Genomic DNA, 22633 nt, shown 5'->3' with positions numbered 1-22633 from the left:
GAGTGTCTTTCATCCCTATTTGGGTGCTAGAAAGTCCAAAATGTCCTTAGGCTCAGCACAACAACAAAGCGTCCCCACGAAACACAGCTGTTCAGCCCTATTGGTCTTATCAGTTTTCTTACAAATGTAATATCTTTCTTCTTGAGGGCAAGATTTGTAGATTATTTACCTATCAGTCATTCTTCATTCATCAATCAATCCTGACACATAGTGGACCCTTAATAAACATTTGTTAGCTGAGTAACAGATGAACTGACCTTTAAAACAAAGTATTACTACAGATGGATAGGGAATATTAAAAGAACAAATACAAAATAATCCTTTAGGCTATTTAAATTAAATTAGATTACTTTTATTAAAAAACTACACAAAATTCCTACAAAAAGGTCAGACAGTCCTTAAATGATTCTTCCTTTCCTCAGCATTTTTGCTTTTCATCCTTAAAAGTTGATCTAGGGAGAGGAAATATATTTTCATTCTCTAAGTAGAAAAAGAACTAGGTGCTCTAATCTTAACTGTAAGGTGTTTGTGGAGACCCAGACCCAACCCATCTTCCTGTCATCTGCCCAATTGCCATCAGAGAAGAAATCGAATTCTCAGAGAAAGAATATGTCATAGAATTTTGTAGGGATCCAACGTGAAGAGATGAAGCTGACATTATTGAAACACGGTAGAAAGGTGTATTCCTTACTTTCTAATCAGATGCTTTTTTGAGAATATAGCTTTTCTCCCTGCTTCTACCCAAACAAAACAGAACCAACTTTTCTAAAAAGTTTTCTACAGCTCAGTTCTTCCAAATTCTCTCTTGATGATCCCAGTTTGGTTTCTTTGGCGCTAGTAAGTAGTACTCTACTCTTATTTTTGCATCTATGTCTTTTCCCTGCATGCTACTGTCTATAAAATTCCACCTAAGCAACACAGTTCCTTTCCTAGCTTGGTTCAAAGGACATTACAGTGCAAAGAGTTGAAAGATCTGGATTTTTGTGACTTTGTTGCAACCAGCTAGGTGACCTTGGAGATGTCACTTCCTTGGACTTTAATTTCTTCATATTAAAATGGGGGTAGCAATGTCTATACCATTCATCCAGCATCACTGTTGTGGGACTGGAACATGATAATGTATGCTAATGTGTTCACAGTAAACAAATGCAAAAGCATAATTATTTTTGGTGCTTTCTGACTCTTCATATGCTGTCACAGACATAGTGCTAAATTTTCCATATGAATTGGATATGTCCACCTGGCAAGAAACTATTGCATAAAGGTGTGTGTGAAAAATATTTTGAACTGCTAAGTAGGAGGAAAAATACTTGGACCACTCCCATAAAATTAATTTGCATAAAGAATTGTTCTTTTAGTAGTTTCTCAGAAAACCACAGGATGTACAGCCAGAAGATTTGCTTTGTGGTCTAAAAGTCTACTGATTTTAAAGGGTAGGAATCTAGAGTGAAAGCTATATGGTGGGGAGTATAAAAAAAGACCAGAGCAAAAAAATAAAAGAAAATATATAAGTGAATAACAGTCTTGCAGGTAGAGATATTTGACATTGATGAATTAGTGATTTATTGACAGATTACCATGTTCAAAGCAATGTGCAAGGTCATGAAGATACAGAGAGGAACAAGGCACAGTTCTCTGCCCTTAAGGAGTTCTCTATCCTTTTCTGAGGGACACAGAAGAGCAACCGTGTAATCACAATAGAGTGGGGGATGTCCTCCCATGGAGGTTCTTGAGAGCACATGGAGGAGCTATCTCAGGTTTGCACTTGCATAACTATGTGTGTGTCACGGGGGAACAGATCTAGGTAAGGAATTCCATGTAATTTTAATATCTTTCAGTGACTTACAGCACAACAGGGAACAGGAGCTTGGTGCAGAAAATTACGCAGAGGAAGAAATTTTTCTAACAGACTCAAATAGGGTGAGATTATGACACTGGGCACTTACTGAGCAGCATCTCAGCACCTGCTCTAAGTTCCCTTATGCCAGTGATTTAGGGAGACAGTGATCACTCTGATATGGGTTTGGAGGGCCAAACTTGAGAAACTTGAGAACTGCCAGCCAGTACAAACTGCAAAGTAGCAAGTACTCAGCCAGGCCCATGTCATTGCCACTGCTGTTTGAACAGCCAGGTCAGCTTTTCTGGAATGAAAGCCTTAGAAGATTTTGCACTATAAGAAAAGGTCAATTACAGGAGAAGGAAATGGCAACCCACTCCAGTATTCTTGCCTGGAGAATCCCAGGGACGGGGGAGCCTGGTGGGCTGCCGTCTATGGGATCGCCCAGAGTCGGACATGACTGAAGTGACTCAGCAGAATTGATACAGCGGTGACAGGTCTCACATTGAGCCATGGTGTTTTTAATTTAACTTTTTCACGATTATTTTTTTTCTCTCTAGATGGAAGGATTGGGCTTCCCTGTTGGTTCAGCGGTAAAAAATCTGCCTACCAATGGAGGAGACACAGGTTTGATCCCTGGGTTGGAAAGATCCCTGGAGAAGGAAATGGCAACCCACTCCTGTATTCTTGCCTGGGAAATCCCACAGTCAGAGGAATCTGGCAGGCTACAGTTCATGGAGTCACAAAAAAGTCAGACACAACTTAACAACTAAACAACAACAAGAACAAACGGAATGATTACCAAATTCAGTTAGCTGTTTTTTAAAGTGAGAGGTATTTTCTGTGCATAAGCCATACCTGGTCTCTAAGTCCATTGCCCTTAGTTTTTGCAGGGATAAGTCTCATTGTGAGGCTCCTACCCAGTAAAGCACTCTTGCCACTCACTTAGCAGATGGAGAAGATAGGAGGAAATAACTTCCTCCAGTTCATGTGGATTTCCAACACAATTTCCGTGATTCCAAATGGCATATCTCCATCCAGCCCACGTTCCTGTCTGCACAATACTAAGCGGAGGTGGGATGATTATTTAGCCACTTTGATCCATTTAAGCTCTGCTGGGTAATAGAAGCTCAAACACTTGACACATTTGATCTAATGAGTCCAAAATACATCATCCAAAGCTTGTTTGCGTGGCTAGAGCACCAAATAATGGTCAACTTTACACATCACACTGGGCTGTGACAGGTGTCCTGGAACCTCCTCTATCCAACTCAATGGAATTTTCATGCTCACTTCATGACCTTGTGTGACATTGTGCATTGAAACAACTTAATGTGATTGCATTTTATCTCTTAATTCCTCAGCATTAGCATAGGTGAGGCTACCAAAAATTCTGGAAGCACATCAAATGTCCAAATAGATAGAATTTCTTTTCCATTTAATTCAAAGCAGTTGCACTGCACTAGTTTCCCTATTTTATCTGTGTCAGACATACCAGAAGAAAGTCTCACTGTGTTCATTTTTAGTATGTGCTCCTGTTCAACTCAAAATAAAAGCTCCTCTTTCCCAAGTGAACCTGAGCTGCTCAGCTGCTAATATTAGAAATGAATGACATCAATATGGGGGCACGGGACACTTAGCTTTGTCAGTCAAATTTTGGAAATCCTAAACCTTAAGTCAAAGCTTTGGGAAAGTTACTGGAGAAGGGATATAGCTTCTTGAGAAGCCAAAGGTTGCATTTCTTCTTCCTAAAGACAGAACTGTCCTCTCGGCGGCTGAACTTGTTTTAGGACAATGGTTAGTCCCATGACAGATACATTACATATAATTTCTAGTGTTGTTTTGTGGAGTATCCATCATGCTCTTTTTATTTTAAGACAATAATAGAATTGTAAGAACTGAAATCAAGTGTCACTTAGGCACAGTATCACATGCCATTTGATGTTTACAGGTCCTTTACAAATCAAAGATGCTAAAAGCAGATTAGCAGCCTAAATGTGTTGTTTTAAATTGCTTGCTTCCTCATACGTGTATCTCAGACACTATTTACAGTAAACCACTTGGAAGAAAGGAACAGTTGGCTAAAATAGGTACCTTGCATTTGACCAAGAAAGATGCATGTTGCACAGGAGAAAAATCCCTTATTTAGAGCTGAAGGCACATGTAAAGGGCTCCAGTGGCCTTGTCAAACTGGCAGAGACAAATTTGGTTTGACCTGGTTTTCCTGGGCTCAGATCATTACATCATCTGCTGTTTTAGTCTAGCTGAACATCTTTCTGATCCTTCTACATCACATTCTGCTGTGTGTGAGGCCTCACCTGGAAGCTACTAGTCAAACGTGGGGTGTGAAATGGAAAAAAAGAGAAATGTACAGTTAACCTGTTTTGAAAAATACAGAGCAGAAGGTATGTTCACTTGTCAGCCAGCTGGTTTTTATAGTTTTATGAGAACATACATTTTTACAGCCATGAAGGTGATTACAAATGGTAATAACGTTTTCTTATGAGGGCACCGTTCATCACTGTTGACAGTGATTAATGATTCATTTGGAAACCACCAGGCATATAAATGATTTAGCCATGCATTTTGATGACAGACATTGATAAGTAGCACAATGAAACTTTGTTTCATTCTTTCCTTTATCTAAGTAGCAGCAAAGTAGAATGGGATTCTTTCAAATTCTTTGATTAAAAGGTTCAAGCCATTTATCTGTTGTAAATTCCAACTAGATTCTTATTCATTTTCTTTGGACATATAAAAATCACCTGTTGATCTGTGCACTCTAGAAAAGTCTACAGAAGTATAGCAAAAAAGAGATTTCCCTATAGTTAATTAATTAGTTCAACAGAACTGTGTATGACATTGGGCAGGTTACTTAAACTTTTTAAGCTTTTCTCATTCATAAATGAGGATATTAATAGCTCCCTGCTTTTTCTTTCTTTAGGAGATTGAGAAAATATAAATGCAGCACCATTCACAGGAAACTTCATTGTTCAAAAAAGGATATTTACTTTCTTCCTTTCTTATTTTCTACGAAAAGTGGCATCTCAAACACTGAAGCTGGTGGGGTTCCGATTCAGGACTAAAACTGTTAGAAGTTTCCTTCTATGGCTTTCAAGACCTATTTTTGTGACCCTATCCTCTTAGTTCATGGATTTGTGCTTAGACATTGCAAACAGCCTAGATCTATTATACGTGAATTATGAGTCATTTTGCTAGGACCATTAAGACAGTGGGAAACATGGGCTAAAGATATATAATGGAGGTGAAGGAGAAGGTGGTATTTTGTTGGGAAAAACAGTTTGGAGAATTCATGTGGGTCTGAGAAATTTAGAACCTTTCTTCTGTGACTGCCAGGAGGAGGGAAATAGAGTTGGAACAGAAAGTTGTGCACAAGAACAGAACTTGGATGATCTGCAGGGATGGAGATGGTGATAAGGGTTGCAAAATGCTCATCAAAGTCTACTTATCACTTAAATAAAAGTTACTCACTGCTTTTTCTGTCCCAAGTATCTAAGGCATCAGAAGAGCTGGAAATAATTCAGCTGAAGTCAAGAGAATCTGGAACCTTTTTATATAAGGGCATATCATTTGGGGTTCATGAACATGCATGAGAAAAATACATTTTTATTTTTCACCAACTTCTAACTGAAATTTAGCTCCTCATTCAAGTATAAATGTTGGTAAGAAAGCACAGAAGTACCCACATTAATTGTTAATTTGCCATCAAAAGAAATTACAGGTATTTTTCTACCACATCACAGTTACCTCAGAGATTTCAAAAAATAATTTGCACTCACTATTTATACCTATCACCTTTTGGAAATTTGGTACTCAGCCTACTCCTAGAGCTTGTTATTTAATATATTGAGAAAGAAGTGCTTGTCTTATTAGGTTATAAATTTGGATTTTAAACATTTTGAACTGTATATCTAATTAATCAGATTCTTGTATATTTTATGTGTTTAAAAGCACTTTTTCTAAGGAGTCTGTAAACTTCCCCAGACTGCCAGAGGGGTCCATACTTCAAGCATCTTGAATGTAGCTAAAAGAAATATGTCATTTTAAAAATGCCTCTTCGTGCATCCATCTGCCACAAAGCAATCTTTTTCAAACTATAAGGGTAGGCAATCCTGAAAAGTTTTGAAAGTGAAATATGCCATACCCTACAGCTACTCTTTAAAATGTGTATAATAAAGTTGATAGTGTTGGTGTTTGGTATTCCTTTGTTTAATTTTAGTAAGTTACAAACAATTTTTAGGCCCTTGCTGAATTTACTTCCAATTCAGGCTTGCTGCTTGTATTACCTCTACATGAATATAAATCTTGACCTTAAGGTCTCCCATTACAGGGATCTTCAAGAGCCTCATCCATCCGTCTATAGCTGGAGTCTGCTGGGCTTACCCACTAGGGCAGAAGAGACAGAAGAGGATTTGCCATCCCCAGGGCTCTGGGGTTTCAGCCTCATGCATGATATTTCTTTTGTAACAGTTTACTTTAGTGTGATTCATTCATTCAATCATTTTGCATTTCATTCCATATTATATTTGTGTTTGTTTTAACATAAAATAATGTTTCCTTACTAATTCTTCAAGTAAGTTGGTTGTCTCAGAGATGTGCCATGTTGGTCCCAAAGCTTTACCAGGTGCCCCTTGGCACCTTCTGCTGCCCCAGTTTGAGAGATTTGGTTATAAACTATTATCAGTCATTTATACCTTAGTGTGAAGAAGTTTCAGACTTTTTCTTATGTCAGCTTGGAGGGATTAGATGAAACAGTCAAGAAATAAAGCGCTCAAGTTCTGAAAGAATTGGAAGAGGGAATAAAAGTAGGGTTGCAGGGCTTAGGTTGCACAAGTGGTAACGAACCTGTCTGCCAATGGAGAAGACTTAAGTGCTGCAGGTTCAATCCTTGGGTTGGGAAGATCCCCTGGAGTGGGGCATGGCAACCCACTCCAGTATTCTCTCCTGGAAAATCCCATGGACAGGGGAGCATGGAGGGCTACGTCCATAGGGTTGCAAAGAATCAGACACGACTGAAGTGACTTAGCACGTACACATGGCAAGAAGATTAGGAAGTGACCCCACAGGGGAAAATAAACTTTGCTGCCTTCTAAATTTTGTCCAATATCACATCTCTCTTAACAACCAAATGATCACACTTTCCTGTGTGAATATCACACATATACTTGCATTTTCAACACTAAGAAGAAAGAATCAAAAGCTTTCAAAGTTTTCTTCACCCTGGGGTGATGATTTGTTTTCAAAGAAGTTCCACAAGATGAAGCAAAGGTAAAGCCTTCTGTATCATCCACTTTGTAATGAGATTTGTGTTAGTTTCCACTGTAATGAGCTGTGTAGTTTTCAAAGGCAAAATAAACAAAAAAGCATCTAAGACAGATTTCATGCTCCAAATCTTCCCAATTCCATTTCTTACTTTCCCTTTAGAAAGTAAAATCAGCCACGTGACTGAGACTGAGGCATGATCTTGACTGAGGGGTGGGGTGATATTTAAATACGCACTTAATCAAAAGCTAATGCTTCCAGTCATCGTGCATGAGTTTGCCCTTCACTTTCTTTGACAGAGGAAGGTAAAACTAATGCCCGTTTTCTCTGTGGGCTCAGTCCTCTACACCTGCTTTCAGAGTGCCTCACATCATGCTGCATGTTGTTTTTGTGTGTTAGCTGCTCAGTCGGTCTGACACTTTGCAACCCATGGACTATAGCCCACCAGGATCCTCTGTCCATGGGATTTTCCAGGCAAGAATACTAGAGTGGGCTGGCATTCCCTTCTCCAGGGGCTCTTTCAGATCCAGAGATTGAACCCAGGTCTCCTGCACTGCAGGCAGATTCTTTACTGACTGAGCCACCAGGGGAGTCTATATTATATGTAATATGAGTTTCTCCTTCCTGGAAGGAAGGCTGTTTCTCCTTCCAGACTGAGATCTGTGCGGGCAGGAACTGTGTCTAAAGTATCTGCTTATTCTCAACATAGAGCAAAGTCCTGGACACGTAGCAGGTGTTTGATGATGCTGACAGGGATGCTCTTATACTATTCTTTTGCTGTGGATACTGTTGTCACTCACTTGTTTCACTCTTGTTGGCTAGGGAGACTCTGTGGTTTACCGCCAACTCACACCTCCACCGAAGACTCCTGGACAAAAGAGTCTGAAATGCAGTACTTGGATGCAATCTCAAAAACAATGGAATGGTCTCTGTTCATTTCTAAGGCAAACCATTCAATATCACAGTAATCCAAGTCTATGCCCCGACCAGCAATGCTGAAGAAGCTGAAATTGAATGGTTCTATGAAGACCTACAAGACCTTCTAGAATTAACACTCAAAAAAAAAAAAAATGTCCTTTTCATTATAGGGGACTGGAATGTAAAAATAGTAAGTCAGAAATACCTGGAATAACAGGCAAATTTGGCCTTTGGGTACAAAACTAAGCAGGTCCAAGGATAACAGAGCTTTGCCAAGAGAATGCACTGGTCATAGAAACACCTTCTTCCAACAACACAAGAGAAGACTCTACACAAGGACGTTTCCAGATGGTCAATACCCAAATCAGATTGATTATATTCTTTGCAGCCAAAGATGGAGAAGCCCTATATAGTCACCAAAAACAAGACCAGGAACTGACTGTGGCTCAGATCATGAAATCCTTATTGCCAAATTCAGACTTAAAGAAAGTAGGGAAAACCACTAGATCATTCAGGTATGACCTAAATCAAATCCCTTCTGATTATACAGTGGAAATGACAAATAGATTCAAAGGATTAGATATGAGAGACAGAGTGCCTGAAGAACTATGCACAGAGGTTCATGACATGTACAGGAAGCAGTGATCAAGACCATCCCCAAGAAAAAGAAAAGAAAAAAGGCAAAATGGTTGCCTGAGGAGGCTTTACAAAGAGCTGAGAAAAGAGAGCAAGAAGCAAAGGAGAAAAGGAAATATATACACCCATTTGAATGCAGAGTTCCAAACAATAACAAGGAGAGATAAGAAAGCCTTCTTCAGTGATCAATGCAAAGAAACAGAGGAAAACAATAGAATGGGAAAGACTAGAGATCTCTTCAAGAAAATTAGAGGTACCAAGGGAACATTTCAGGCAAAGATGGGCACAATAAAGGACAGAAATAGTAGGGACCTAACAGAAACAGAAGATATTAAGAAGAGGTAGCAAGAATACACTGAAGAACTATTCAAAAAAGGTCTTCATGACACAGATAACCATGATAGTGTGATCACTCACCTAGAGCCAGACATCCTGGAATGTGAAGTCAAGTGGGCCTCAGGAAGCAAAGGCCTTTTATGAACAAAGCTAGTGGAGGTGATGGAATTCCAATTGAGCTTTTTCAAATCGTAAAAGATGATGCTGTGAAAGTGCTGCACTCAATATACCAGCAAATCTGGAAAACTTAGCAGTGGCCACAGGACTGGAAAAGGTCAATTTTCATTCCAATACCAAAGAAAGGCAATGCCAAAGAATGTTCAGACTACCACACAATTGCACTCATCTCACACGCTAGTAAAGTACTGCTCAAAATTCTCCAAGCCAGGCTTCAACAGTACATGAACCGTGAACTTCCAGATGTTCAAGCTGGATTTAGAAAAGGCAGAGGAACCAGAGATCAAATTGCCAACATCCACTGGATCATCAAAAAAGTCAAGAGAGTTCCAGAAAAACATCTACTTCTGCTTTGTTGACTACACCAAAGCCTTTGACTGTATGGATCACAACAAACTGTGAAAAATTCTTTAAGAGATGGGAATACCAGACCACCTGACCTGCCTCCTGAGAAACCTGTATGCAGCTCAGGAAGCAACAGTTAGAACTGGATGTGGTAACAATAGACCAGTTCCAAATCAGGAAAGGAGTACATCAAGGCTGCTTATTTAACTTATATGCAGAGTACATCATGAGAAATGCTGGGATGGATGAAGCACAAGCTGGAATTAAGATTGCTGGGGGAAATATCAATAACCTCAGATACACAGATGACAGATGACACCACCCTTATGGCAGAAAGTGAAGAACTAAAGAGTGTCTTGATGAAAATGAAAGAGGAGAGTGAAAAAGTTGGCTTAAAGCTCAACATTCAGAAAACTAAGATCATGGCATCCGGTCCCACCACTTCATGGCAAATAGATGGGGAAACAGTGGAAACAGTGACGACTTTATTTTTTTGGGCTCCAAAATCACTGCAGATGGTGACTGCAGCCATGATATTAAAGACACTTGCTCCTTGGAAGAAAAGCTATGAATAACCTACACAGCATATTACAAAGCAGAGACATTACTTTGCTGACACATGTCCATCTAGTCAAAGCTATGGTTTTACCAGTAGTCATGTAGGGATGTGAGAGTTGGATTATAAAGAAAGCTGAGCGCTGAAGAATTGATGCTTTTGAACTGTGATGTTGGAGAAGACTCTTGAGAGTCCATTGGCCTGCGAGGAGATCAAACCAGTCCATCCTAAAGGAGATCAGTCCTGAATGTTCATTGGAAGGACTGATGCTAAAGCTGAAACTCCAATACTTTGGCCACCTGATGGGAAGAACCGAATCATTTGGAAAGATCCTAATGCTGGGAAAGATTGAAGGCATGAGGAGAAGGTGACTACAGAGGATAAGATGGTTGGATGGCATCACTGACGCGATGGACATGAGTTTGAGTAGGCTCCAGGAGTTGGTGATGGACAGGGAAGCATGCCGTCCTGCAGTCCTTGGGTCCACAAAGAGTTGGACACGACTGAGCAACTGAACTGAACTTAAATAACTCTGGAAAAGGATCTTTTGACTGGATACTGTAAAGGCTAAGAACAAAAAGAATTTAACACAAACACTGTTATCTAGTTGGCAACTTTTTTTCTTACAGGGTTACGAGTTAGTAATTTTGAAACTAAGGTTGAACGCTAATGTTGACAGATAAGAAATGCAGTGAGTGAACACTAGACCCAGAAATTAAACAAAAAGATAACAAAATTGAGGATGCCTTGAAGCCAACATCCCTTTATCCTTTCATTTCATTTCTTATATAGACTCTCTCACATTGACAGAACATTGTGTTTTATTTCTTCTTTCCTTTTTGTTTTTCTAACTTGGCAGATGTTTACTCAGCAGCTACTAAGATGCACCCAGAGCTTGTAAATGGTTTTGAGGTGAATGAACGCTCCTTCTCTCCAGCAGAATTATACATCAAAACTGATCTGTGAGATCAGTGAGCTCTGAATGCAGTGAGAACTAGTGAGAACTGAATGCCGTTGGCCTGTGACTTTATTTGGAGCCCTATTATAAACGGCTAATGATTGGTCAGGTTAGAGTGCTGAATTTAGTTTATTTTCATTCTTCAGCCTCTACACTTTTTACCCGATATCTTAGTTTGCGATGTCTCAAAAGTAGGGAAATTGCATCTCGTTCTGTGGTGACGATGAAGTGGCGCTTACTGGAGGGCAGAAAACCGCATCTTCTCGTGGTGACTAGCAGAATACACACCCACAGCCTCAAGAACAGCTCTCTCCACAGAGCTCTCTCCCCGCCAATCCTTTCTGATTGTATTTGACACAAAGGGAAAGCTCTTCCGATAGATTCATGCAAGGGAGCAAGGGAGAGAAGACCACCCTGTTATGAAACAGCAAGGCGTTGGAAGAATATATTCTTCAGGACCCTAAGATCTTTTGAAATTCTTTTGAAGTTTGAAAATGAAATCAAATTCCTCTCTTTGGGCTTGGGTAAATTTTTACTAAAATATACAATTTTAAAAAATTGACTCCAGGCATTTTAAAATAATTACCACAGGGCAACTATAAAATCCTGTGAAATAACCCTGCTTTATGCTTTTGTGAATCAGTTCATTGTAAGAAATTAGTTAGTTTCAGTTGGTTAAAATCAGTAGTGGTACTTCATTCAAGTTGACTGACTTCACTAGTTCTAAGCAAGATTTAGATGGCAAGAATTCATAGGATAGGAGGCAGTATTGGCAATGCCATCAATAGACAATATTGATGGCAGAATAACGGGGGGTCTGACAATTCTTGGATATGTGGCCCCAAAGAAGTCAATTTCCAACTCTAGTGTCATCATTATATGATAAGAAAGAAAACCATGGCAGGAAATAGATGCTCTCCATACAGTGGCAGCCAAATAGCTGGTTATTTTAGTAAAAACTCTGATGAAGACTAATTTTTGACAGTACGATGCCAAAGTGGATGATTCAGTAAAAGTTTTGAATCCATTTTGAATCTACTAGGCTGTTTAACATCTGTAACACATCTTTGACTTTTAAAATGTAGAAGTACAGGCAATCATGACCTATTTTTTGTTTGTTCTTCACTTATTGAGTAAACATAAGCACACTTTATTTTCCCTGCAGCTGAACTCAGCTTTTTGATAACAGCAACAATTTATAGAGCACCTACCATATGCCAGCATCATTCTAGGTGCTTTTACACTCTATTCATGTATATAAAGGTATGCAGTCTTTCCAAGTAAACACTCCTGTGCCCATTTCATCCATGAGGAAGTAGAAGCTGAGAGAGGTTAAGGGTCACACACATGTCGCATGCATGACAGAGTCAGGAGCAGAGCTCTGCTGTTGAAGTCTGTGTGGCTTCCCCTGTCTCACTCTGCCTTCAGGGGGCCTGCCCATCTGAAATGACTAACTGTTAGCAATTCCCTAAAGAGACAGGCAGTGATGGGGTCCCTGCCTGGGGCAGGCCATTCTGGGAAGCTTAGAGAAAAAAGAAAATGAGTTTCTGCAACTCTTTTGCTAGGCATCCACACCCCCTCCTGGCACCTCCTCATCTGCTTTAGGCCCCCCAACCTCCCACCCCTGACTGAAGCTTTCCACAGTTTCTGTGATTGATGCCACAGCAGTAGTGGGAGTTGGTGAACTGCCACTCATCTCACTCCTCTGCTGATCAGCCTTCAGACTGAAACAACAGGAGAGGAAAATAGGCAAAAAAAAAAAAAGAGAGAGAGAGAGAGAGATGTACCACTCATACTGGTTCAAAATTCAACAGAACTGATTTCATCTTGTTCTTTGCTTTTTTGAAAAGAGAAAAAAATGAAGTCACTAGCATGCTTTGCTGATTGGAAATAGGATGACCAATGGGACCAAAACAGACCACTTCACAACTTGTGGGGTGTGGAATTAAGGGCATGGAAAGGGGAATGAGAAGGAAAGTTGTGAAAGGCTGGGGTAGCCTTGCCTGAAAAAGACAGTTGGATGAAGAATGATTTTTAGTACCAGGCATCCAATGAACACTTTGGAGCTACTGTGGGAGCTAAGGCCATAACTTTGAATAATTCACACTTTAAAGCTGATGCTTTAAATAAACACTCAGGACATGTTTATTGAGTACCTACTCTTAAGGCAGGTTCCAGGTTGCAGGGATGGGACAATGAATAAAACAAATCAAATTCCTGACCTCATGAGGCTTACATTTTAGTGAAGTGGCCAAATAAACAAGTAGGCACAGTACTAAGTTCAATGACTGAGAGGTGCCTTGCAAACATAGACACTGGCTGATGGCAAAGGCAAGGTGGTCAGGGGCAGCCCCTCAGAGGAGGTGATGTCCAAGCAGGGGCACACAAGATAAGAATGAGTTATGTCAGCCCCCAAGAAGGCCTTGGGGAAGAGAGTAGCCAGACAGATAAGCAAGGCCCTGAGGTGGGACAAGCCTTAGGAGCAGAAGGAGGTGAGTATGGTGGAGGTCAGTGTGTGAGGTGGGAGCAATTCAAGATGAGGTTAGAGAAAGAGTCAGGAGCCAGGACTTACAAGGCTGCTGGCAACCAGCTTAACTCTCTATCCAGGCAGAGAAGATAGAAAGAGTCCCCAAGTTGCTATGGACTGTATACTAAGAACTAATTTATTTAAACAGAATTGTAAACAGAGAGGAGATAAATCTTTGCTGGAGAAGTTTTAGAAGAGAACTAAGACTTTGTGGATCAGATTAAGGAAGGTTCCTTTGGGGCCAGGTGGGTAATCCTAGATGGGTTACAGTTGTGGTATTGGGACCTAGGGTTACACAACTCTGGGGCCCCATTGTATTCTTACATGTATAACCTCCCTTTCCCAACTGTATGGCTCAGTGGTCCTGTCTCAGGCTGATTCCCCTTTCTGTACATTTTCTTTATTCTCTCTTGCCCCTTCTGGTCTCAAGTATCACCAGCTCCCAGGCTCTGTCTCTTTTCCCTTTATGAACTTCTGCTCTCAGGAAAGGCAGAACAACTTATTCTCACTAAGGTGTAAATGACTGACACGAATAAAATACTGCCTGGAGTGAGGAAGAGGAAATTAGCACCCTATGATTCTCAGGGATCAGGAAGAAGGGCTCTTTTTTCATATGCATTTGTTTGGAATGCTTTTCTCACATATTCTCACTCAAGACTCAGCCCCAGTGTCCCCTTTTCAAGGCTTCCTGACGAGGTGCTGTTCTTCCACTGAGCTGGCCTCTCACTTCTGCCCTTCTTTGTTACTTTGTGCATAGTCTGGTTGATCTGTCCCTCCACAAGCTCATGGGCTTCTTGAGGACAGATATCATGTCTCATTTACCTGTTTCTCAGGCCCTGACACAATGCCAGGCTCATGTTGATCATCTGACCAAGGAGCTGGGCAGTCATAAGAGCTGTGTTTACTTTGATCATAGTAAGCTATGGTCTTCATGGGCCTGAGTGTAATTAATGCTTGTTAGAAAAACTGTCTTTCTTGACAGTTCTACATTCATTACAATTTTGATTTCCTCAATATTACAAATATTACTGCCTAAATTCCTACCAATTTAAGATGCACTAGTTGACAAGTTTCCTCTTTTAAAATGCAAATACTCGTAAAGGGGTTAAGTCCTTTCATTCGCACAAAAGACATTGTGTCTCTGCTCTACACAACACATTATCCCATCACTCACACCAAAATGCTAAGGAGTTAACAAGGAATTGCTTTTTTCCCCTGATGCAGTATATCAAGTGTCCCAAGTCACAGCCCGCTAATTCTACTTTTAACACTCTACCTAAAAGAAAAATTCAAGGATTTGCAATTCATTTAATGTACAAAAAATAAGGATTGTAGTCATTTATTAGGATTAAAGGAAGAAAAACATCCAATAATAGGAGGAGAATCAAATTAAGTTTCATCAGTATTATGGATTATTATGTAACTATTTAAAATTCATTAAATAGAATGCTTTACTTACAAAAGAAAATGCCTGGGTTACCATGGTAAATGAGAAAAGCAGGATATAAAGTTTGTTGCAGTATGATCTATTATAATGCACAGAAGAAATCCTGTGAGGAAATTCACTAAAAATGTAAATCTTGGTAGTTCTTCTAAGTGGTAAGATATGGTTGACTTTTAGTTTCCATATATTTATATTTTATAAATCTTTTGTATTTAGTATGTATTGTTCTTGGAGAAAAGGACATTTACTGCATTGGAAAGCCAGAACCACGTCCCTCCTGTTGCTAAGATCATTCACAGAAAAGGGCTGGGATGACAGGGGATGGGGCAACCTTCTGGGGAAGAGGAGCCTGCACCTGAGTGAGGAGAGCATGGAGGGCCCAGCTGACAATCTGGGGTGCTGTCCCTGCAGGTGGAATTGGGAAGAGCACATACCAGGAGATGGGAAGGCACAGATGCCTTCTGGGGGTAGCTCCAGCTTGCCTAGCCTTAGCCTGGATGGAACTGGGACTCCTCCAGGTTTGAACAAGAGGAACAAAGGCTCTGGTTCAGACTAGCTGCATAGCTGAACAGGAACCATCTTTCTGGGTATGTTTTCCCATAGCTATAATGAGCTTATAATCTCAGCCAGGATCACTTTCTTTTGGCATTTGGCAGGTTAAGTTGGTGTAGTTTATCACCATCTAGCAGTGTTAACTAACTGTTGGCAGGAGCTGGACTTCTAGGCTGAACCCACAGGAACAAAACACCCACATAGCTCCAGACCCCAGCGAGCTCTCTTAAATTTGCCTCTGAATCTTAAGCTCATCTCTCTAATGGCTGATACCTTCTTTTTCTCCTTCTCCTCAATAGACACATTCAGCAGCAATCCATCAAATTGTTTTGCAGAAGTCATCTCTGACTACTCTTCCCATAACACCTGTGGCCCCCTCAAAAAAAAAAAAAAAGACTTCAAGTGAAACTGGAGACAAGGAGGTATAGTGTTGAAAAGCAGGAATCAGCAGCAAAGACATTTTATTTTAAAGCTTGGCTCCACTCATCACTCACACCAGGATTCTGGGCTAGTCACTTAACCTCCGCAAGTTTCAGTGTCTCCGCCGGTGAAATATTCATAAACACAGTGCCCATCTAACCTGCTCACAGGTGGTTCTAAGAGTCAAATGCGATAAAGCATGTGAAACGGCTAGAGAGTTTTAGGGTTCTTTACAAATGTTAGGTATTGTCCTGATAATAACTAACGGGAGTGATCATTTCAGGAGCTGTTGCATAAGGTGAAGTGGTGGTGAAAAGGCAATCTATCATTTGAATGCTTTCACAGGGAACAATAATAACCTTATTGGACTGGTGGACAGACTTGGTAGTGAATCTAAGCATTCACACTGTTAAGAACCCCACTGAAATGTTCTGTGTAGCAAGTTATGCAGCAAAAAGAAAAATAACAATAACACTTCTGAATAGAAGTGAAGACAAATATTTTGTGAAAAAGAAAGTTTGAATTCCCTCATTGCTCATCAAGACCTGCACTCAAATTCAGGTCAAGGAAAGAAATTAGGAAGTGAATTCACTTAAATTATCAAGGTAATAAGTACTGTGTGTGTGTGTGTGTGTGTGTGTATGTGTGCGTGTGCACGTGCATTGAGGTTGGAAAGGAATAGAAGCAGAATTGAGGGGAAAAATAGGAAGAAAAAATAAAATGTCATGGTCTGACTAAACTGGGGTTCATTTGTGGAATTTCAAATTATTTTATAAATAGTTCTCAGTCTCCTATTTCATTCATTTATTCAACAAATATGTGTTAAGCATCCACTGTATGCAAGAGCCGACAAGGCAGTAAAAAAGATAAACACACCTTTCCCTCATGGCCTGTAAAGTCTAGTCGGGGAAATAAACATCACAAAAATAATTATGTTATTACATTATCTGGTAGCTCAGTTGGTAAAGAATCTGCATGCCAGTGCAGGAGATCCAGCTTCGATCGCTGGGTGGGGAAGATCCCCTGGAGAAGGAAATGGCAACCCAGTCCAATATTCTTGCCTGGAAAATCCCATGGACAGAGGAGCCTGGCAGGCTTCAGTCCATGGGGTTGCAGAGAATTGGACACGGCTTAGTGACTAAACCAGCATTACGTTATTTTAGTGTTACAAAGGAGAAGCATCAGGTACAATGAGTACATCTCCCATATCATCAAAGGCTTAGGAAATCACCGCCTAAGGCATCTTTATTGTAACCCGCCCACCTCCAAGAAGCAGTAGTTATTGTGAAATCTAGAACCAAAAAGGAGTGATTTTTTTTTTTTTTAACATTTAAGGTAGAGAACAAAGGCTCTCAAGGTCAGTTCCTCCATCTGATTATGGCTATTTACCTATTCTCTTTAAGACTTTATTTCCATATCTATAAAATGGATATTTCTTAGTTTTTATCTCTTAGGAATACTGCAGGGACTTAAAAAATGATTCACGTACACAGTCTAGCTCAGTACCCACCATACAATATGAACTCAGTAAGTGCTAACTGTTCTAGTTATTGTTACCTTATTAGCTATTACCTAGTGGACATTAAGTTGTGAAACTTGCAAGAGATTTTTGATTGGTTTCTAGAAAGCTTAGAATCAAATTTGTGAACAGGACATCAGTTTTAAATTGTTAGAATTTGCATATTTAATCTCATTGGCTCTATTTTTGGCTCCACTTTATTTTTCTTCACTAGACCAAAACACAGTATGAACGAATGGCTAGATGGAAGGACAGCATGATGGATGGATGCATGAATAACCTCTCCACTAAATCAAGAAATAGTTCTTTCAGATAGACAAATAGTGCTCAGGAGTTGGACATTCTGTCTACAATGTTACAGAAGAGAACTCTGACTCATACTAACTCATTCCTTCACTTTCATATCTATTCAGACATGAGTGAATATATTGCTTCCTGGAGTTAACACTGAATGTATCTAAATGCTACAAAACAACCACCACTATCACCACCACAAGAATCAACTGAGTAACCAATTCATAAGGAACACTTAGAAAACGTTTTACAGGTCAAAATTCACCTGTGCTCCCACCCGCTAACGTTCATGCCTTTCTTTCTGTGGCTATAATACAAAAGAAGCTGTCAAGATGATTCTATTACTGGGTTCAGCCAATGGCCACTTATGTTTCCAGGCTCTTGGATACACACATACACAGGTAAACTTTCCTTTCAGAACTCCAGCATATACAAAGATTTTACTGGAGGACTTCTTGCTATATCACTATGCACTGTTATTTAGGAAGAATAATAGAAACAAGAGGCAGAGAATCCTAAATCTGAAAGTGGAATATATGAATTTAAAATGGCAACCCACTCCAGTATTCCTGCCTGGAAAATCCCATGGACTGAGGAGCCTGGTGGACAACAGGCCATGGGGTCGCAAAGAGTTGGACACGACTGAGCGACTTCACTTTAACTAGAGAACATACATCTTGGTTAACCCAGGCCAGCCTCTGATTACACCTGTTTCTTGGTGCACAGTTATTCTTGGGACAACCTATCCTGTTATTTTCCAAAGTGTACTACTTTGAATAATAAATGACATGGTCACCTACTCTAATCCAGTTGCTAACTCTGACCTTGAGTCTCAGACTGGAAGGAAAATAGAGCCTCCTTCTGCTAGAGAGGGGAAGAGAGGAAAAGAAATATCAGAGGTTGAGTGATGACTAGGCTCACACCTTCTCACTAACCACCCACCCCCCACTCCCCTACCCCAATCTGGCTACTATGATTAAGGCTCTCCAGAGTAAGAAGGGATTAGAAATAGCCAGAGAGGTTCATGGGAATCTCTGATCAAGTACATGCTCCTTGGGCCCAGGGTGCCCAGGAGAATTCTGAGTCCTAGCAGGAAGCTTCACACTAATCTCAGGTGACCAACAGATCAGGACAGCATGGAGGCCTGGAAGCGTCCTGTGCTTTCTCCTACTCATTGACACCATTTGGAGAAGAAGGAAGGAGAAGGGAAGAGAGATTCCTAATGGAGAGTTTAACTCTTGAAATCAGAAGAGACAGAATTATCTTTAAATGGAATATTTTAAATGCCTTCTTGTCTGCCTTGGCAAGAATGGGGACCTTAGAGAAAAACAAGACCAGTTTTTAGAATCAAAGAAATGTCTTTCTTCCTTCACATGTAAGTAGTTAGGGGCAAATACTATCCAGTCTACACTTGTGTGTGTGTTCTGTGTGTTAGTCGCTCAGTCATGCCTGACTCTTTGTGACCCCACGGATTGAAATCCACCAGGTTCCTCTGTCCATGAGATTTTCCAGGCAAGGATACACTTATGTCCTCAGATTTCAGCTCAGGGCCAGGGGCAGGGCAGACACTCAACAAATGTTCATTGAATGGAGATTCTAACTTCAAATCATGTCAAAAAGAGACAAAACAGCTCTGGACTATTCAAGTATAATCCTGCAGAAATATTAAAGCGCTTCCTTGAAATAATATTCATGACTATAGTTACCATAATAGGGAAAGAAAAAAACAACCAAGGAATTTAGAGGATCATTTTTGTGAACTACTGAGCCTTAAGCTGAGCTATGTCTCCCCATGGTATCATATTACAAGCTAGTCTCAAATATTACAAATTTTAACCTTCCTTTATGGCATTTTCTTTATAGGCTCTGCCAGAGGCAAGCTAGTGGGTTATAGTCTCTATTGATCTTACTTAGATAAGGAAATCCCAGTATCCCAATCTCTACCAGTTAGACAAAATACATTTTGAATAACTACATATCATTGCCTCTTCTGTTCTGCAAAGGGAGAAAAAATATATATACTCTAGATTTATCATTAAAATAGCAGGTACTGGAGGAATGTGTATTAAATTATTGAGAATTTATTTATATGAGTCTGGGCTGTTTGATAACAGAATTATTTCTTTCAGTGAACAAAGAGAATGTATCTCTTAGATTAACTGGTAAATATAACTATATTTAGACATATTAGATCCTGGTAGTACTTATTATTGGTCTCAAGTGTTATAGAACACTATGATTATTGCAAATCTTAACATGTTCCCACCCACAACACTTTTTCTTTTCTTTAAGTTAAACTGCAATTTGCTTTTCCAGTTTTCTAACTAGGGTAAAAAAATAAAGTTGAAAAATCTTTGGGAGACTCTGCCCTTTTCTCTTATTAGTGCCTTGCTAAGCAGTCATTCTTTTACAAATGTAGAGAGAAGCATGTTCTGGAATGAGCTTTAAGTTTAATTTGGCTCACTTTGGGAAACTGGCTATAAGCCTTTGTTGCTGTTCTGTAAAATATTAGGATTCCACTGGGGGGAATGGAGCCTTGGTGTGGTAAATTGTTAGCTGAAAGGAAAGTGGGTTCTAAGCCTTAGACCAAGAGAAAGGAAATCTGGACTCAGACCTTCCTGGCATCTTTTCTATGGATTAAATGAATGAACTTGGACATTGATGGGTCAAAGCAGCCTTAATTCATTGCCAAGATGCATCGACTAGCCAGCACCATTAACTTGGAATTCACTGCTTCTCTATAAAATTGGCAGGAAAAAAGACAATCAAGACCCAATTCAGTGACTCATTAAGTACATCTTCAATGTCGAGGGCTAGTCCAATCACAGAACATCAGATGCAGAGCTGCTGATGAAATCCAATTTGCAGCTGGCTCACCCCAGGATTTATGCAGTTTGCACATACATGTATGCATAAAGCAGAACTAACATCTAAAAAGTGGCCAATATCTGCGGGAGGAAGAATTATCATTGAAGGACATTTTCTGAATAATGTTGCTATTTATATTCTATTTCAGTTTGAGGTTTTACAGAAAACCCTATAATTTGATTCAAGGTGTTTATAACGAAGTGGTGGCTGAGTCTGAATTCCTCCATGTCCAGACCTGGGGACTGGGCCATCTATGAACAATGATTATATAAACCCCCAGGAAGGAAACCTTAAAATCATTAAGTACCTTTGGTGTAGTCACTCATGGAGGATTTATTGAGTAGCCGCTGTGTCAGGTTCTGGGGGTATAGAGGCAAAAAGGATGATATGTAGGCCAGCATTAGTGTATGCCAATGGCAAGGGGCACAGCAGGGCTAACTGGGAGGTGGGGTAGGAGCAGAAAAGTGGGTGAGGACCACCAGCTTGGTGGCATTTGGATGAGGTTTCAGGAAGGAAGACTCTGAGTTAAGAATTGAGGAGAGAGGAGGTGTTCACAGGTAGAGAAGTGGAAGAAGGTGCCCAAAGCAGAGGAGCCAGTTTGAGTAGAGAGATGCACCTAAACAAGATAGTATGTTTGATGGATAAACAGTGGGGGTCTTGAAACAGGGCTAAACAGGTCAATGGCAACTAGAGTAAGAAGGGCTTGAATGCCACCCTTAGTTAGTTTGAAATGTAACCTGTAGGTGATATACAGCTATCAGAGTATTTAAGCAAAGATAACATATTATCCAATTTACACTGCAAAAAGATACTGACAGCAGTGTGGAGGATGGCTTGGAGGCGGCAGTGATTGGTGGGAGGGAGATCAATTAGGAGGTGATTTCGGTAGTCTACAGAAGAAAGTCTTAGAATATAAACAAGGCAGCTGCCTCTGATTGACAAGAGGTCTGTAAGGGATCTAGGGTACAGTAGCTGTTGTCTTTGCAGACTGCAGAGTTTTATAGGCTCTAAAAACACTGCATGTGTGTGCTTGATGAATGAAGGGAGACCAGCTGAGGAATCACCCTCAGGAAATGTAGACATCTTTTTTTGCAACAACCTCAGACCTTTGCAATCTTTTCTCCTCCTCCTCTCTATGTCAGTGATGGATAACTTCTTTTCTTTTCTTCCCTAGGAGTCATGGAAAGCAAATGGAAAACTCACATAGGGAAATACTGCGAAGAATTAATTATAGACTTGTCTTGATTCTCAGGTGCTTAGAACCACAGAGGGGGTCTCCCTTCTGATGTAGGTGAATGACGAGCACAGTGTTACCTCTCTGGGGTATGGAGATTAACAGACAGTGCTGGGATCTGAGGTCTTCCCAGGTGGCTCAATGGTAAGGATTCACCTGCCAAGCAGGAGATGCAGGTTTTACCCCTGAGTTAGGAAGATACCCTGGAGAAGGAAATGACAACCTGCTCTAGTATTCTTGCCTGGAAAATCCCATGGACAGAGGAGCCTGGCGGGCTAAGGTCTATAGGGTCGCAAAGAGTCAGACGTGACTTAGCAACTGAACAACAACTGGGATCTGAGCTGGAGAAATGGATGCCAAAAAACCAGAGGGAAGAATGATGGTTAAAAAGGTGAGGCAGTGATGTGAGGTTGCTTCTGAAGTGGATGACTGCAGACTGTTTTACAATTGAATGAATTTTATTTTTCTGCTTTTAGTGATGGAAAATTTTCCCGGCAATGAGACTTGCCTACCTCTTAAATTTTGCTTTCAGCTCTGCTTCTTCAAGGCTGATTCTACTCATCAAGAATGGTTTCTGGAACCACTGCAACGGTTGTGTTCAGGACCCTGTGCAGTATGAGTTTCCATCTCTGGCCAATTTGGGCATCTCTTTGGGAAGTCATGGTCTCATAAGCTGTGTTGGCAGGACTCAAATAGGACATCAACATCTTCCCCTGGATCAGTCTGCCA

At 40.4% G+C, this 22633-nt stretch overlaps 1 protein-coding gene across 2 annotated transcripts in view; it reads right to left on the bottom strand.

Moving 5' to 3' along the window:
• Nucleotides 1-22633, bottom strand: part of KCNAB1 (potassium voltage-gated channel subfamily A member regulatory beta subunit 1) — a 452075-nt gene that overhangs the window by 130033 nt on the left and 299409 nt on the right. The gene's annotated exons all lie outside the window — the stretch shown is intronic.

The sequence above is a fragment of the Oryx dammah genome, unplaced genomic scaffold (assembly GCF_014754425.2).
Source record: "Oryx dammah isolate SB20612 unplaced genomic scaffold, SCBI_Odam_1.1 HiC_scaffold_2, whole genome shotgun sequence".
Lineage (NCBI taxonomy): Eukaryota > Metazoa > Chordata > Mammalia > Artiodactyla > Bovidae > Oryx > Oryx dammah.
Note: the sequence above shows the minus strand (reverse complement) of the source record. Positions and strands in the feature narration are given on the sequence as shown.